Source organism: Cavia porcellus, unplaced genomic scaffold (genome assembly GCF_034190915.1).
Source record: "Cavia porcellus strain 051 isolate PalLab524CR breed Dunkin Hartley unplaced genomic scaffold, mCavPor4.1 scaffold_15, whole genome shotgun sequence".
Classification (NCBI taxonomy): domain Eukaryota; kingdom Metazoa; phylum Chordata; class Mammalia; order Rodentia; family Caviidae; genus Cavia; species Cavia porcellus.
The window spans coordinates 7,252,626-7,261,819 of NW_026947498.1; the positions used below are offsets into that span (position 1 = coordinate 7,252,626).

General features: G+C 49.4%; 1 protein-coding gene across 1 annotated transcript in view; it reads right to left on the bottom strand.

Annotated features, from left to right (window-relative positions):
- The window catches only part of Lca5l (lebercilin LCA5 like), a 30,750-nt gene extending 27,688 nt beyond the window's left edge, over positions 1 to 3,062 (bottom strand). Inside the window, exon 1 of the mRNA XM_063224527.1 lies at positions 2,956 to 3,062. The gene's annotated coding sequence lies outside the window, so the exon portion shown is untranslated. The remainder of the gene's footprint in view (positions 1 to 2,955) is intronic.
- Between the last annotated feature and the right edge of the window lie 6,132 nt (positions 3,063 to 9,194).

The following is a 9,194-nucleotide window of genomic DNA, read 5'->3' on the forward strand; positions in this document are numbered from 1 at the left end:
CGTGGCCTGGAGGGGATTGTGGTGGGACCTTTAAGAGGTGGGGCTAGCGGGAGGAGTTTAGGTTTTGGGGGCGTGGCCTGGAGGGGATTGTGGGAACTTCTCAGGTGAGCGGCAGTGCGCTCCTCTGAGGCCCCTACCAAGATCTACTGCCTAACCACAGCCAAAAAGTAAGAGCCAACCAGCCTTGGACTGAATTTTCCAAAATTCTAGGCCAGAATAACCCTTCTCACTATGTTGATCATAATAGTTTGTGATAATAGTTATGCAAAGTTGCCTAACACGAGGAGGCTTGGGCTAAGGTAATGACAATGATGACCTGTGGAGGTCGCTCCGGTGACAACAACCCTGTGGGGGGGGGGCTGGCAGCTGCACTGGATGTTGAGGGTATGGCGAGGAGTTGAGGAGAACCCTAGTTTGTGGTGGCAGAGGAGCCAGCTAGGACCAGCTGGTGGGACACCATCTTATGCATGATGAGCTGGAGGTGTCCAGGTGACATTAAGAAGCCATGGCACCCAGCTAGTTGGACATATGAGTCCAGTTGAGAAAAAGCCACGATGCAGGAACAAAGCTGGGTCTTGAGCTTGCAGTTAAGGGTGTCAAGAAAGACTGAGCAAAGTGGGGCCTGGGAAGGTCCGACCAGTGCCTTCTGCTTTTGATAGAGATGAGGCCGGAGGTGGACAGGAGGGGGCAGAGGGGTGAGGGACAAGGGATAGAGGGACTTCAGGAATTCTCCATAGGGCTGAGATGTCCTGGGCACGTGGGATGGGACAGTGACTGGAACCTGCAGGGGATTGTGGGGTCGAGGGAGATTGTGTTTCTCAGTCTTCTGCAGTGGGACACCAGACACGTAAGAACCACAGTAGAGCCAAATGAGCTGGACCAGGGGAGAAAGAACACCTGGCACTGCAGGATGTCTGGACCAGTGGGAGGGGACGGGGCCCGAAGCACGGACAGGGAGTGGCCTTGGATGGGGATAGGAGGACAAAATGGTCAGCAGGCGAGCTGGAGACTGAAGGTCGTCTCATCTGACAGCTTTGCTTCTCTGTAGCGTGAGAGCAGAAAAGGGAATGGCAGGGAGTGGGAAGCGGCAGCTTAGGACCTGCACCACCTCTAGGCCCCCAGAAAACTGCAGCAATCTGACTCCATTGCTCCAGTGAAACTGGATTTGCTTGATGGGAAATAAACAGGAGCTGGTGTTTAAGAGACTAACTAGGGTCTGTATTCCCCGAAGGTGATTACTATGGAAATCATCAGCACAGGCCTGGTCATTTGTCTCCATTTCAGTGAGTCTTTTCTGTCTTTTCTCTACAACTAAAAAGCAGAGAACCATGTTTCGATTCCTACACGACTCCTCCTTCTCACTTGGAAGGAAGCTCTGGACACTTCTGTTCTTCTGCACAGTGTATCTCAAAGGTCTTGCCACAGATCTGTTTCAGGGACACTGGCAGATATATACTCTAGAAAGCTGAAGAGTAGCCAGGTAAGGTGCTGTGTGCCTGTAATCTCAGCACCTTGGGAGGCTGAGGCAGGAGGATTGAAAGTGAGTCCCTCCCGGGCAATTTAGTGTGGCCTTGTCCCCAAAATGTGTGTGTGTGTGAGTCTGGGCGGTGTAGTTCAGTTACAGTGAACCCCTGGGCTCCATTCTTGGCAAGCAACCCTGGCAAAAGGAAAATAAAGGTAAAGGGCATCTTTCAGTTTGTGGCTTGGTAGTAGGTCAGTACTTAGTTTTGTCTCGGTGGCTTAAAAGCTGAAATCCTTGAAATGTGTACTAAAATCGACTTTTATTTATGGCAAGTGTAACATTCATATTATCCTCTAAAAACCTATGCACATGAAATAACAAGAAAGGAAAACCAGTTCCCACTGTGCTCAGGTGGAAGAAGGGCAAACACAAGGGACACAAGCAGGAGGTCACTGAACCAAAACAGGTGACTGATGGTGGTGGCCTGGACCAGACTGCTGACAGCAGGGACCAGAATTGTGACTGTTCTGTGCCGACAGAGTTAAGACAGAAACCGAGCAACTGGAAGAATGGATTTCCAGTGTCTGGGGTGTGTTAGGAGGGACAGGGCAGACTGGGGGTTACCGGGGCTTTGCTGGTGGCATTGCCTCTGAGATGCCTAGGAGGCACCCCTCCTAAGCAGGGGCGCAGCAGGCTGATAGGTCCTGGATCTGGCGTTCGGAGGAGGGGCTGGGGGCGGACAGACACCTGCAGCTCATTAGACAGAAAAGTCCATGAGACGATGCACCCGTCTAGGACGTGGGAACAGAAACCAGGTTCAAGGTCACATTCAGCCATGAAAAGCCGGCCTCAAGAGTTAAGGGTGGGGATTTAGCTTCAGCGGCATAAGCGCCTGCCTTGCAAGCAGGCAGTCATGAGTACGACCCCGGTAGCGATTAAAAAAAAAAAAAAAAAAGAGTTAAGGGTGCTAGCAACGAAGTTAAAGCGCCAAGGGGAACTGGATAAAGAGCCCCAAGGCTGAGTAGGTGGAGGACAAATGACCACATTCCAGAAGCTTTAGATTCCCACGGGCTGGGGATGGGAAAATATCAGCGTTCAAATCAGAAGGAAAAACTAGATCAAAGCCAAACAGCGAGCTGAAGGAGTGACATTTAGACAGAAAAGCCGCCGGCTGCTGTTGAAGGGGAGACCCTCGCCGTCCCGGGCCTGCCCACTGCCCCAGGGGAATCAATCGCCAGTTTCGGGCCGGGTGCCCAGTGGGTGTCGTCCCAATTGGACCGCAATTCCTGGGCAGGGCGGGTTGGGGGGCGACCCTTGGCAGCCAGATCTTTGCAGGAGGGGACGGCGGGCGCCTGGCTAGGTTACCAGCAGACAGAGCAGGAAACTGGGCTTAGGGAATGGGCGGCGCCGGAAGCTCAGAAAGATTCTAGCAAGGGGGCCTGCGAGGCTGGATCGCGGTAACAATATACGGGTGACAGCGGCGGGGCAGTTACCTGCTCCGCGCTGCTCCTGCGGCTGCGCCAAACCCAGGCCTTCCGGCGTGGGTGCGTTGCTATGGAAGTCGCACGCTGAGCCTCTGGGAAAGGCTGGCGAGCGTCCGTGCGCATGCGCACTGCAGCTCGCAGGCGCAGCGGAGAGGAAGGGCGTCCTGCGGTGGGCGTTGACGCGTGTCCCCTAGGTGAGCAGTTTGCTCAGAGGTCTCGGATGCATGGGTCGAGAGTAGGGTGCTTACATTTGAGTACCGCACTGTGCACGTTAGGTGTAGGGATTCACAGCCGAGGACAAAGGAAAAGTAAAAACTGACCATGATGGAATTATAGATGATTCTTAGGGTTAGGGTTTTGTTGTCAAAAGTTGGCATCTTATATTCACTCCCTTGTCATTATGAAGGATATACTCTTGGATACGTTTGGTGGCCACTGTAATCTTGTGACTAACCCCCACCCCCTTTTTTCTTTGACTCTCACTGTGTTTTCCAGGCTGGCCCAGAATTTTTGAACTCAGTTGATCCTCCTGCCTCAGCTTCCTGAGTAGCTGGGGCTACAGGCACGCACTAACATTGTTGGGGCACAATTACAATGTAGGGACACATTTATAAGATAGCAAGCTCATTGCTATTTCATGATCAATTAGACATCCCTGACCGAATTTCTGTTCTGCTGTTTCTGCTGAATTCAATTGACCTTGACAGTGTCTACAGCCCAGCTGCAGACCTCTGCTGAGCACTTAGTCTCAGTACCTTAAGGCATCTGGGCTGATTCCAGGCCCCTCCCCCAATGCTTCTACGTTATGGTAATGCCCTAACTGTGCTCACTCTGTAAGGCCCCTCTCCTTGTTCGAGTGTTTCTATATTATGATAAACAGTTCCTTTGTTTCAAGACCAGCTTGCCTGTCAATATATGACTCAGTGTAACCAATAAAGTAATATTTTGTCACTTGCTTTGTAGCTGCCACTTTTGAATTCCATAGAAACTAAACTCTTCCTAAATTCAGTGCTGTTGCCTTTGAGGAATTATACTGCAACAGTCTGCTGGGGCAAAGATTAAATGCCACCTTTTTATCTTTTTAGTGCAAAGAGTCTTCCTTTCAGTTTGGTTTGGTTTGGTTTGACTTGGCTTGAGAATTTTCCTGCAACATCATATTTGCTCCTTTTTCCCATTTTTGAACTTGATGTTCATCTTTGTAAACATTTACTTGAAAGAACTTTTGATGTATAAAATTTGGTCTTTAATGTTGCAATACCTCTGCTGATTTGTCAGTTCCTTTTATTTATAATGTGTTTTGGTGTTTGTGTGATTCAGTTGATCACGCTGGACGTGGGTCCATGCCTGTGATTCTAGCACTCCAGAGGCTGAGGCAGGCAGGTCACTGTGGGTTTAAGGCTAGCTTGGGCTACATAGTGAGTTTGAGGCCAGCCTGAGCTACACAGCCAGGCTGAGTATCTCAAACAAATAAACAAACAAACAAAAAATTGTTGGTCACACTTTCTCTTTATGATTTTTAGCTGCTCTGTAAAAAGTGGTAACTATTCCTTTTGAAACAGACCTGGTTTAATTCTACCTTGGTAGAGGTAGGAACAAAAGCTTTCCCTCCACGTCACAACTATTGTGGACTGATGAGTGGACAGCAAAGTCTTAAATAAATGAGACAAGAGGGATGAATTTAGGGCTCCAGGAAGATCAAAACCTATCATAATTCAAGATTCTGGCACTGAGTCAAAGAGCTTCTCTGGGTGGCCCATATTTATTAGTTTTTCAAACAAAAAGAGGGGATTCTGGGGAAAATGCAGGAATTGAGTAGGACGTTGGTAGTCAGTTCAAAGACTTCGCCAAGCAGTAACTTATGCCAGTTTAGGCGAACGGTCTTAGCTCCAGGTTGACACTCACAGCAGGACTGAGGTGCATGCAGCTGTAGGTTCCATCTAGCTAACTGGGGTCGGAGCCAGGCATCCTCAGCTGTGGCCTCCTCTTGTCCTTGGCGGTCTCAAGGCATCACAGGCCACTGCAGGCCTCAGCCAGGATCAGTGATTCCCAGAGGTTCACTTACTCTGAATCCACTGCCCATCTCCAGACAGGGGGCTTTGGCCTGGGACAGACTCACAAGTGAACACAGAAAGCCAGTTGGTTCATTTCAAATCCTGCTCAGAGCCGCTTTGTAGTGGTCTCCATTAACCAACCCTCATGTGCTGCTGTTAGAGCTCCTGCCATGCATTTCTGAATGTTTAGGGGGAGTGTTACCTGTGAAGCTCAGTGCTGGTTATTGGCAGGTTGCACCGGACAGACCCTCCCAGCCTCCGGCTTGCCTTCCGGCAGAGATGCTGCCCCCTTCGAGGAACTCAGCTCAGCAGTAAGCAAGCACGGGGTGCTGTGGAGGAGACAAGAGGGAATTTTGCAGGTCCGGGGGACACCTAGAAACCCCTGAAAATTTACTCTGACCTTCAAGGACACTGTCCACTGAGGTATAAAACTACCAGCGAACTTTGACCATAGATGTTTATTAAAATCTTTCCACCTGGTGTCCCTGCCTTTTTCCCATCCATATAAAAGGAACGTCCTTCTCTTCGTTGGGGCAGTGGCTTTGTTGCTCTCTGCCTGCCCGCACCCAGGTACTAAATCATATGCTCAGTTGCTACCACAAAAACCTGTCCTGTGGTCTCTTGCCCTGCGTTGTTCCTTAGTTATTTTTGGGTGTTGGTGGTCGCCGTCTTAAGTAGCAGACTCAAATGTCATCCTGGACTTGACAGTCATGGAGCAGTGGCTGATGGGACTCCCAGAACACTGTCCAGGTGAAGGGAAGAAGCCACCCTGATGCTCCTACTGGAGGATGTGAAAGGGGGAAGCTCCTCTACTACCTGCACGGTCCCCTCTTGCCCACTGCCTGCCCCGGTCCCCGGGGCTTCTGTCTCCAAGTGCATGAATTTTACCTCTGTGCATTATGGAAGAGGAAAAGGCCCTTCATTCCTGGGCTGGAGCAGCAGCCTCTTGGGTGTTTTGGGCAGTGTTATTATGCCTGTGTTAGTTCCCTAGGAATGGTGTAATTTATCACAGATTTGGTGATTGAGAACAACAGAGGTTTATAATCCCACAATTCTGGATGCTGGGCAAGTCCTCTGCCTCTAAGCTGCATTCTCAGGCCTTATTTTATTTTATTTTATTTTGATTCAGGGTGTCCCTGTGTTGCCCATACTGACCTCCAGCTAGTGACCCTGCTGCCTCAGGCTCCTGGGTAGCAGGTGTAATAGGTGTGTGTCACTGCACCTGGTAGCTTCTTGGGAGGACACTGGTCAGTAGATTTAGGAACTACGCTTAAATTAGAATGATTCGGGATGGTTTAGCTCAGCGGCATAAGTGCCTGCCTTGCAAGCACCCAGTCATGAGTTCGATCCCTGGTACAAAAAAAAAATTAGAATGATTCCACAGCAAAATTTTCATACATCTGTAAACATCCTATTTCCAAATAGGGTTACATGCAGAGGTTTTGATTAAACATGAATTTTGGGGGGATATTATTCAACCTAGTACAGTTTCTATGATAATCTCTTTCATTATCCCGCATACTGAGATTGTGTGGCTTTCTCATTTTAGGTTCCTATAAAGTTATGTAGATCAAAATGTGACATTTGGCTGGGTGTGGTGGCACACACCTATGATCCCAGCACATGGGAGGCTGAGGCAGGAGGACTGCTGTGAGTTTGAGGCCAGCCTGAGCTACAAAGTGAGTTTAAGCCCAGCCTGAACTGCGTAGTGAGACCCTGTCTCAAAAAGAAAAGATGAGTAACACCTGATGTCATTTATCATAAGGTGTTCAAGGAGCTCTGTGAAGTTGGTAGCCAATACCTTGTCATTTATAATCAAAATTAAGTTCAATCAAAAAGTGCTTTTTGGCTTTCACAGCATGAGTTGGAGACATTTTAATGGCTCTGCCTGCGTTTCCCAGACTACATTTCTTTCTGGAGGGGGCTGTGTAGTTAGAGATGCTCTGGGTTTCATTTTAAGGCTCGTTTGGAATGTTTGGATTCCTGCTACTTATCTTAAAGTCCTGGGCATCAATACAGTAAATTGCAAGAGATTCTTCAGCTAGTTCCAATTTGCAAATTTGCACATTTTCACAGTCATTTTAAAAAGATGAATTTGTCAAAGAGAATTCATCATGACAGCAGGGGGCGCTAGGAATGCTGGGGCAGCGGCTCAAAGACTTCTCCAGTGTGGTGCAGAAAGAGGGAACCTGCCGCTTACCCACTGCCTCTGGATCTGTGTTCTCACTGTGGGGAGAACAGTGGAGGCCAGTTTTAAGGCTTACGGGTGACCATAAAGGACCTGCAGCAGATCCAGCCCATGTTCCAGGCCCGAGAAGTGACAACTGTTATCTCACTAGGATTATTATCATCACCACCACCATCCTCACCAGCATCACTGTCACCACCACCATCACCACCACCATCACCACCATCATATTACCATCACCATCATCACCATCACCATCATCACCTTTATCACCATCATCACCACCACCATCATCATCATCATCATCATTAATTATTATTATTTTGGTTTTTTGAGACAAGGTGTTGCCATGTAGTCTAGGCTGGCCTGAGATTCACTATGTAGTCCAGGCTGGTCTGAAACTCACATTGATCCTCCGGCCTCAGCCTCCCGAGTACTGGGATTACAGGCATCCCCATACCCAGCCTCAGCGGAGCTGTTATTGAAGGCAGTGTTTCCCCTCTGCACAGGGCATCTGTATGTTTTACAGAGCTCGTGTATCTAGCCCTGTGCATATTCCTAGTCCACATGACCATCGACAGAGACCCCTAGCTGACTGTTTTCTTAGATAATAGAGCTGGAGAAAGTGGCCTGCTCATATGGATTTTCACTCTTCATACTGGGGATTGAACCCAGGCCGATCCCTTCAGCCTTTTTTTTTGAGACAGTCTCCTTAAATTGGTGGTTGCCTAGACTGGGCTCAAATTTGTAATCTGCCTGCCTCAGCCTCCAGGAATGGTATGATAACAGGTGTGAGCCACTATACCCAGCTTTGTAGGGGATAACTTACAAAGTAAGTGTGAATAAGTGTAGTATTATTTTGTGTGGAAAACATAGTATACATGGTAGAAATGTTAAAAATGTAGAAAGGAATCCATATAAAAATGATCCATAACCTTCAGCGGACTTAAAATTGCAATTCTAGAGACCTGGATGTGGGGAATCCACTGACCGCCTTCGCTGATGACCTCGACTGGGGCTGGAGCCCAAATGAGATTCTGGCGGAGTCATTTCAAGTGTGTATTTCAATGCATGGGTTTGAATACCTACCTCAGGGAGGGTGGGGAGCACCCCAGACTCTGGGGAAGCCAACAGGGACAGGGAAGCCGGGGCAGAGCCGTCCCTCCCTGACCCAGATGCCAGTGCCACTTGCTCCATTATAAGTGCTAGGGGGCCTTAAAAAAAAAGACAACTAAAAAAGAAGAGGAAAGCCAGGTGTGGTGGCACTGGCCTGTAATCCCAGCACTCGGGAGGCTGAGGCAGGAAGATGGCTGTGAGTTCCTCAAACCAAAAATCCCGGGGTGGTGCTGCCTCTCCGAAAGACTGGGTCTTTGCCCCAGCCCCCCTGGACTTGATTTTGACACCTAGAGCAGCTCCCATCTGGGCTCCTTTGCTAGCTTCTGTATTTTTCCAAATTGTCTGGGGTGGTGAGGTGGGCTAGGCCTGTTGTGGACAAATCTGTCACTGTGTTCTGTCCCCACATCTTTGCCGGCAGCAGAGACATTGTTTTGAGTGGCAGCCGCCCAGGCCGTGTCCCTGTCCCCGGGGATGTCACGGAGCCCTCAAGTGGCCCAACAGGTGGTGCAGCTGCAGAGAGGCCTCTCAGAGAGGAGATCCACTGTAGCACAGCGTCTCCAAACTTTTTAGAATCTGCCAGCAAAATGTACACCAAGGAAGCTGCTCTTGGTTCCTGGGCCTTCAGCGTCCCTGACCCTTCTGGTTGGTTTGCAGGGAGCCCCACAGCCCTGCCCTGCCCTGCACCCGGGAGTTTTCTGGGCTCCCCTTCTCCCAGGGCCCTCGGCCCCGCCCCACTCTGCACCCAGGCCTCTGATTGGTCTGCAGCAAAGCCTGGCCTTTTAGGGACTGTTGTCAGGCATTTTAAGTGACATGGGAAAGCATCCAGCAGCTGCTTTTATCAGCCAATCAAATATTTCCCTGACAGATCCCCAAATATTTCTGGGCCAATGGAG